The 7,506-nt window shown below is 45.5% G+C and overlaps 1 protein-coding gene across 1 annotated transcript in view; it reads left to right on the forward strand.

Annotated features, from left to right (window-relative positions):
- Positions 1-990: 990 nt before the first annotated feature.
- The window catches only part of LOC142896592 (protocadherin-15-like), a 185,347-nt gene continuing 178,831 nt past the window's right edge, over positions 991-7,506 (forward strand). The window contains exon 1 of the mRNA XM_076038354.1: positions 991-1,326. The gene's annotated coding sequence lies outside the window, so the exon portion shown is untranslated. The remainder of the gene's footprint in view (positions 1,327-7,506) is intronic.

Raw genomic sequence — 7,506 nt, forward strand, 5'->3', positions numbered from 1 at the left:
TGTAGCCGCGGCAGCCACGGAAGAGACACGCCCACCTCAAAACAGGGCTAACGTGATCTGACTGGGTCAGAGAAAAGATGGCTGTCATCACGTGGTCGCCTTAATTAGCAAACCATGGCTACGGAAACGAAAGCGATTTACCGAAGTCGCCGCAAGTCGTGGTCTTGTCTTTCCAAAGTGACAGCGGCCGCAGCGAGACCTTGATGATGAAGACGGGTCAGTTGAATAGAACACTTCCATCCGTCTTTTCTCCGGTTGCTCATTTCCGGGTGTATTGTGAACGCAGTTTTAGATGTTGCGACGTCACTGTTGTAAAAACAATTTCACAACACTTGTAAAACGCCTACATGCAACGCTGTTTCAAAGTCTATTTTATTTGCATCAACTTGTACAACACAGTTCAGCTGTGTAAGTCTGTTCAGTGGTTCGCAGCAAAAACATTTTTGAATTAGCTCAATCAAACTTCCGGTTCAGTCCAGGACAGTGTATCAATCTGAGAACGACTTCGCATTTTCACATTTTGCACAAAATAATTTGCCTAAGTGTGTCTCTTAATCCGAATTTTGTCAACTCCCCTTAAACTGGTTACAAAAAAGGGGAAGAACACATAGGAGGAAGGGCAGCTGGGCTTGTGTGTGTGGACAGAATGTAACGTTAGGTGGCGCCAGAACGCAAGAAAGGAGGCAGAGATTAGACAGTGGAGGCTGGGGGGAAAACACAACTAATGGGTTAACGTGAGTCTCGCTGTGGCTCCGGCAGTCATCACATCACTCTGGACGTAAATCTTGAGATTGCAGATTTTCCTTTCTTTCTTTCTTTCTTTTTTTTTTTTTTTTTTAGTCTGCGGGTGGTTGCGCACGACACCCGTCAGGAAACAACAATAACAAATATAAACCGCAACAAGGCGTCTGAATTGCTGTGTCGCTCTCTCCCTGTTTCCCCCCTCCTTCATTTTTTTTTTTTTTTTAAAGGTGGGGGGCTGTGGGGTGGGGAGGGCGCGCTCCCCGAGTCGGTGCAGGAAGAGGAACCTCCAGTCGGCGAAAAATACAGCGGAGAAGAGGGAGCAACTTGTGCGCACCGAGGGAAAGTGACGCCGAACGCGCAGGCTGGCAGCGCGGGGATCAGACGCGGAGCCTCGTAACCCGGCTCACTTTGAAGATTAGAGGGGGTTGCTGACGACGCCTTGAAGGACACTAAGAGCGGGATTAGGCATTGTACGGTCCACCCCTAACCCACTCCCCATCACTCCTGCATCTTGTCCTCTGAATTCTTTTTTTTACGCAATGACCTTTGGCGGACTTTGCATACAGCGGGAGCGCCCGTGAGGTAAGGCAACCGTCTCTTTCTTGTGTGTGTGTGGGGCTAAGTTTCGCTCTTTTTTAATGGGATGTTTGAGTGATGGGCGCATGTAAAGTTGTGCAATATATTTAGAAAACGTCCTCTGCACACATCGGGGAGGTTTCCCCCCCTGTGTTTCTGATTGGAGCGTGTGACGCGCACGGAGCCTGGAGCGAGCCGTCTGAACGATGCCCCAAAGGGAAATGTGCCGTTGGTGTTGGTGATCGAAGCCCTCCCGTGCACTCCGCGCTGTCGGGATTAAACTGTGTACACCTGCCCGTGCAACATCCCCAAACGCGCGCACGCATGCGGGTGAATTCAAAGGATTTGCACCATTGATTAACATGCGATCGATAGTTCAGAGTTCGAAAAAATAAGACCGTGGAGCTCCGCGCTTCACTGCGTGTCGGGGTCAGAGATGCCAGGCTTTGATCAACAACAGCACGTTAAAAATCAATCAATCAAATTTTCCTTTCCTTCAGAATGTAGCAAAGCTGATAAAGTCGCGGAGGAAAGACAACCAGACAGACCCCTCCAAGCCCCCCCAAAACAGTATTTTTTCATGTGGAATCAAAGATGGAGTTGAAGTTGCTTCAGATGATCCACATCACTTATTTAGCCATTCTTCATTAGTAGTAGAATTTGGAAACAGTGCTGAAAAAGACGTGATTTGTTCTTTTTGAAAGATAAATGAATAATTACAGAGCTGAATGTGGTAACTACATTCACTCTCAAATAAATGAGGCCATGGTGTGGGTGGGGGGCAAAAAACTAAAATCATTGTTCTGCCATAATGAAGCAGTCTATGTGGTCATGCTGTGGATAACTGAAGAACCACACGTGTGATGGGGCTGTCCAATGACATGAGGACACTCCGCATATAATGAAGCAGGAAGTAAATGAGCTTGGGACTGTGGCCGACTATTATGTGGCGTCTCTGCACGCAGCTCATTCGCGCCTCGCCGGCATCTCCCCGGCGACTGCGGGATGTAATCTCACCCCGAGCCTGACGCACATCAGGGTTTGAGTTGATCTGACTTATCGCCCGCCCTCGTATCCTGATCCTGATGGATGTCTTTGAAACACTCGGCTCCCCTGCGTCTTTGCTCTCGTGTAAATTTGTTTTTTATGTTGCGCTCTCCGCCAACCACAGCTTTGGGTGGCGCCCTCGGAGTGTGCGGGGAATTCTTAAACAGCTCGGGCTCAGGAAGTCCTCCTCCGTCTAGGGTTGGGCCTGCTCTTCCCAGAGGCATGTTTTGAAAATGAGAGATAAAGAAGCGGTGTGGTGTGGCTCAGGCCGGCCGGCTGGCCGACCTCCATTGATATTCCGCATGTGTCCAGCACCTTAGACAGCTACCCATTGTCATAGCGCACCGGTTGGGATAGCGGCTGATGATCGAGGGACGAGAAAGCTGGCAGGATGTTGGTTTGGAGGCAAACTAAAATCTTTTTCAATGAAGGGCAAAGACATTGACTCCGATGCGCGGTATTGGGAAGATTACTTGACAAATGTAATAGATTACATTTACAAGTTACCCTATTGAAAGTGCAGTAGTAATGTAACTGTTTTAGTTTACTTCGTCAAAGTAATGTAACTAGTTACATTTGGTTGACATTTTGATTACTTTTCCAAATTTCGAATAAATGTTCCCAACTGTTTCGCAGATTTCGCAGTGTTCAGCTTTCAGCAGTACTCAAAACAGAAGTTGACAGGAGGACCAGTCCGAAGCATCAGGATAGTATCAAACTTTCGTCTGTGTTGGGAAACAGAGTCAAAGCAAAGCCAAGCCAGTGCACGAGAAAACCGTGCAAAGCAACAAAAATGTTTCCAGTTATGTAACTGATTACAATTATCTTGATTTTGTAATGAAATTACTTAACAACGTTACATGTAGCTTGTTACTCCCCAACACTGCCAATTCGTCCTTGAATGGGAGGGTGTGTGTGGCCGCCGCGTGTTTGCTCCATGTTTTAAAACGGTGATCGTGCATTACGGCTGATGATGATGATGACGATGGATTGCGGGTTAATCCTGGTGAGAGTTGAGACTTTCGCTCGCCATTGAGAGGGATTTCTGAACGGATTCCAAAGGGTGGGGGCCCAGGGGGTCAACCTCTCTAATGTCAGGAGCGACGGCGCCACACCGGGCGGTCACTCGGCCTGCTGGAGGCGTGGAAGGAGATTTATATGTCAGGAGGGCGTGAAATCGTAACGCTCCGCAGCGCTTTGTACGGAGCCGGCTGAGAGACGCTCTGTCCATTACTTTGGGGAAATAGGGAAGCAAGGCGACCGAGTCCCATCCATCCACCCTTTCGCCCGCCTTCAATCACTGCGTCTCCCGCACTCTGGGTCGCAAGGGGATGCTGGAGGTTTTTTTCCCCCCAGCTGTCTGGGATTAAAGGCGGGGTTACACCCCAGACAATTGGCCAGTAGAGTCGACACAAAAGAGGCCAACGGCTGTCCACGCTCGCACCATGCGGACAGTGTGTCGGTGCCGGTGAGCGAAAACGTTCTTGTCTTTGGGCTGCGGGAGGACGCAGGAGTGCCTGGAGAGAAGCTGACACAAGAACATGCAGAGTCATGTAAACTCGCGACACGCAAAAGGGCCATGTTTGCTGCGAGGCGACGGTGCTGCCCTCAGCTCCACGGCGTCACCCAGAAGAGACACGCACGGGAAAACAACAAAAACATAAAACATGAAACACTCTCTCTGTGCTGTTGTCATTGCCGGTAGAAGGCGCCTCGACTGAATTCGCCTCTTTTGAGGGATGAAAATAAAGTCGAAGGAGGTTTCTTCTGAGGAGCCAAACAGTCAAAAATAATATTTGATGAGTAGGAAGTTGAAAGCAACGTTGTTCACCTCGGCGGCGTGTTGCTCTCTGCTCAAAACTTTGTTTGGTTGGTTTTGGTGGGGTGGGTGGGGAGGGGAGGTTATTTGGTTTGTTCCTCAGGAATTGGAACGGCGGTCGCCTTAGTGCCAAGTGGGAAAACATTGAGCTGAGGAAAGTGAAATGTAAACGTTCTGCTTTGAAAGAAGCTTTGTCCAATTGCTTTTCAAAAGGCCCTCCTCTTTACAACTCTAAAACTCTGCCCCTGAGCTCCTTCTCAGATGGGGTTCATGAACTCGACAAGTCGGTGTGTGAGGTTAGCTTACATTGGCTGAAATCAATAATCTCTTAAACTGTGGGTTAAGTTCCCATTTAAAAAACAAACCTCTGTTTATATTATTGGAAAGCAGCAATAGAACTTTAGTTCCTCCAGCAAGCTCCTCTGATGTACAACTGTCTCGGGACGTGTCTTTGCGTGGGGAAGAGGCGGCTAATGGCGTTTCCACGTTGTGATGGGCCAATTATTTAAACACCGGTGTCGAGCTAAAATGCCCAAAATACAAATGCAAGCCTTTATCCTGCGGTTATCTTTCCGAACCTTTGACCAGCGCAGCAACAATTTGCAGCCGCGTGAAAGCCGTTTGTTGACAACGTGTCCTTTAGTTATCGAAGGACATCAGCGGGATTCAACTTGTGCAGCAGTAATTTTAGACCAAGTGTGATTCCTCCCCCCTTTTTTCTCTTTTAAGAGCAGCAACCCAGTTCTGCAGCTCGTGTTCAAGGGCTGAAAATCTGCCACAGAAACAGATATGCAGATTATTTTTTTGTCTCTAATCTACGCCGACATTTTTTCTTTTTTTTCAAATTCCTCTAATGTCCACATGCTTGAAATTCTTCCTGCATGAATTCATATTTGCCCCGGCCCCAAATATATACCGCTGTTCAAAAGGCAAATAGAAAGAGAGCTTGTGAATTTCCAAACCATGATAGTGGCTCTGCTGAGCGTTGGCTGCACCATTTGTAAGTATGGACAGATAACATTGCGGCCCTGTTTTAATTTCACACTTGAGCAAGAGTATTTATCAGGCTGATGTGGCACTTTGTGCTGGAATTTTTGCAACTTCACCCTGAAGGGCTTTTAAATTTTTTTTTTCTTTTTTTTTTTTGCAGAGACCTGCTGTAACTTTGCTTTTGCATTGTGGTCACTGCCTTTTAGAAAGTTGGGTACTTTTTAAATAAACCTGTCCTTTTTTTTGGGAGGCTTTCTTGACTCACCTGGATTTCTAATAATTCAATTTTAATTTAAAACATCAGCCGTTATCTGATCTCATTTTTTGCCTTCACATCCACTCTTTACAAACGATGCACCCAGCTCGTCCTTTCTCTTCTCAGGCTGCAGTGAAATGACTCATTTCCTGTCTGACTGATTTGAGGTGCAAAAGTCACATGCTTAGGAAAAGACCTGTGGCCTTTTTTTTTGTTAGTCTGGAAGGTGACATCAGCCGGCGGTCAGTGATTAGATTTTGTCACTGCTCAGCAAACCTGAAGTGCCTCTGGTGCCTCTCCGTGTTTTTTTTTCACTTATAAAAGGGATTCTGTGCTCGTCAGCTGCTACGTGATGCAACACTGAGGGTTGAAAAGGCTCTGGGGTTGTTGGTGGCACCAGTACAACGTCACTCTCGCTAATCCTAACCCATGCCAGGTGGAATGGTTCAACCCGTCATGGGGCAGATTTTGAATATCAGTTTTGACAACAGCCCATTAAAAACATTTGGAAAGTGCTTTTTTTTTTCTTAAAATGTTCCACTTCGTAAAACAATACTGCTGCATCGTCGGCTCAGAATTCTCAGACGCCTTCTGGTGTTTTTAGCTAGCAGATGCTCCCCCCCGCTTGTTGTCACTTCACAAAGGACAGCATTAGGTCAGGTTGCATTTGAACCAACTGAGTTGAAGGATTTCTCAGATTGGTTTCCAGACACTCGGCTGCATCGCAAGTGAGTTACATTGTTGGAAATATCAGAGAGAAAAAAAAAGCCAAGGATTTTATGCAGATGTGATCCACTCCTCCCACCAAACATAATTTTTTTCTCCAAATTTTTACTCTTTCTGCTGCCTCCCTTGAATACACCATTAGTACCTACAGGTGCATAAAAATAGAAAGATGTTCATAACACCACTGGGCTCTGCCCTCACAACAGGATGTGTTTCCATGTAACATTTCATCAAGGCTCCAAGTCACGTTACAGCTATGGGATGCATTTGGTTCTAGTTCCTGACCTGGTTTCATCTACACCGTTATTTTGACTCACCTTGTGATTTTAACAAGCACAAGTACAAGCAACCTTTATTCTAAATGGGTAGCTGCCATGAAGACTCGGTAAGAAACAGATGTTCGAAGACCTGGGTCGCATAAGATATTGGAAACGGAGCAATTTCACATGAAAATGTTGTCATTTTTTGACACATCTTCAGTGGCGGTCTGAACCTGACGGGAAAGCAGTAAAAAGGATATTTTATATTTCATCATCATTTTACATTTTATTCATATAGTGGTTTTTGAAAAATTGTACATGTTAAAATGTCGTGCTAAAGCAAATGTACAGTTCAGTGTGGAACTCAGTACAAATATAGTTTGAAGCCATTTGAATAAAGCACCAGTGCTGCTGTTATTTATGGAGGGAAGGAGAAAATCTCAAAAGATCATATAGCTGCAGGGCCTTGGTCTATTTCTCAGCATGAAAACACATTCCAACTGTTGGCTGCATGCAGAGCAGGGACCCATAACACATTGCTTTTTTTTTTCTTTTTTTTTATATAATGGATTTTCTTCATTTAGCATTTGAAGTGAGACGTCACACAATTATTTTATTTTTTTTATTACTTTGATTGTAGTTCTTTCAAGAAGCAACGATGTGCTCGCATGCGGAACTGCGCATGGTTCTGTTACCAATCCTCTTAAGTTATCTTGTCAATAAAGCCACAGGACTCCATCAGTCACAGGACACATTGTTCAGTTGAATAACAAACACAATTATCATCCAACTTGGCGCCAGTTGTTCTCTTCATGGACATTTTAGGATTATTTGTGGGTGAGAGAAAAAAAAAAAAGCTGTGCTGATGTGGAAAGAATGGAATCGCTGTGGGAGGTGCAGTTTATGTCCAGTATGTACACTTTGAAGCAATTCAAACAATCGTGCGCCTCACAAGCTGCAGACCTGAAGTGGATGGTCAAGAAACAAAAAAAAAATATTGTCAATGTGGTTAAAAAAAAAAAACAACAACATATTTTTGTAAAATAAACTGAGGCTGCTGGCATTCTAACATTGTGACTAAATTACAC

This window comes from Nelusetta ayraudi, unplaced genomic scaffold (assembly GCF_046127955.1).
Source record: "Nelusetta ayraudi isolate G7.1 ecotype Tasmania unplaced genomic scaffold, CSIRO-AGI_Nayr_v1 ptg000056l, whole genome shotgun sequence".
NCBI lineage: Eukaryota > Metazoa > Chordata > Actinopteri > Tetraodontiformes > Monacanthidae > Nelusetta > Nelusetta ayraudi.